General features: G+C 46.9%; 1 long non-coding RNA gene across 1 annotated transcript in view; it reads left to right on the top strand.

Moving 5' to 3' along the window:
• The window catches only part of LOC107751724 (uncharacterized), a 6,254-nt gene extending 5,625 nt beyond the window's left edge, over nucleotides 1-629 (top strand). The window contains exon 3 of the long non-coding RNA XR_001641290.1: nucleotides 503-629. This is a non-coding gene — a long non-coding RNA (uncharacterized LOC107751724). The remainder of the gene's footprint in view (nucleotides 1-502) is intronic.
• Nucleotides 630-1,143: the final 514 nt, after the last annotated feature.

The following is a 1,143-nucleotide window of genomic DNA, read 5'->3' as shown; positions in this document are numbered from 1 at the left end:
AACAGGAGCCCTCCGTGGGCTATACTCGGGAACAGGAGCCCTCACTGGGCTATACTCGGGAACAGGAGCCCTCCGTGGGCTTAACTCGGGAACAGGAGCCCTCCGTGGGCTACACTCGGGAACAGGAGTCCTCCCTGGTAGGGACTGGGACCTGGGGAAAACTGAGACACAAGAGACAGACAGAGCATATACGGTCTCATGGATGGGACAGACAGTTCTTTCACAAACGGCCTCCATAGCCGTGACAGAACAGGACGAGAGTACACAGATGGCCGCCATAGCTGTGACAGGACAGGCAAAGAGTTCACAAACGGCCTCCATAGCCATGACAGGGTAGGACGAGGATTCACAGATGGCCTCCTTAGCCATGACAGGACAGGCAGAGAGTTCACAAACGGCCTCCATAGCCGTGACAGGACAAACAGGAAGTTCACAGGTGGGTACTCAGGAATGGAATTTGTGACATGACGGGGTGCTGTTGGATCCGCCATTTTGCGATCAGGCTCTGCTGTCGCCGCCATTTTGTGAGCGTACTCTGGTACAGCCGCCATTTCAGTCACAGACACTGTGTCGCGTTCTTCCTCCGTGACACCCACAGTAAACAAAGAGCCAACAGTCAACAAAGCATAATCCATAAAATGAGCGAATGACGAACGTGGACCCTCGCATCTAAGCTTAGACCTAAGAGGTTGATTAATGCCATCACAAAAAAAACTCAGAAAAAAGAACAGTGCGCGATTGCTAAAAATTCTCTAATATAGTTCTCCAGCAATGGATGATGGGAACTGTAGTCCGGTAACAGTCTGTGTAGTGTGAGAGTCAATGTAAAGCACTGCAGTTTATCTTTGGGTGTGATGAATGAAGCTGAAATATTAGACGCTGTAGAATCTGCATTTTGTCACCTTGGAATTATAAGGTTTTATCTGACATTTTTGTCAAAATTGAGTTATTCACATTCATATTCTGTGACAACTTATTTACATTATGTGATGTTTCTTTTTTATGTTGTGTACATTTTGGGACTTTTCTTTTAGAAAACAAAAAGGTTCTATCTAACAAAGTCGAACTCTAACTTGGTTCTATCTGCGTGAGCCAATCAGCGCTTCGAATGCACACACAAGGACCAATCAGGATCAGCTGTCT

This window comes from Sinocyclocheilus rhinocerous, unplaced genomic scaffold, assembly GCF_001515625.1.
Source record: "Sinocyclocheilus rhinocerous isolate Xijiao unplaced genomic scaffold, SAMN03320098_v1.1 scaffold1282, whole genome shotgun sequence".
Lineage (NCBI taxonomy): Eukaryota > Metazoa > Chordata > Actinopteri > Cypriniformes > Cyprinidae > Sinocyclocheilus > Sinocyclocheilus rhinocerous.
Note: the sequence above shows the minus strand (reverse complement) of the source record. Positions and strands in the feature narration are given on the sequence as shown.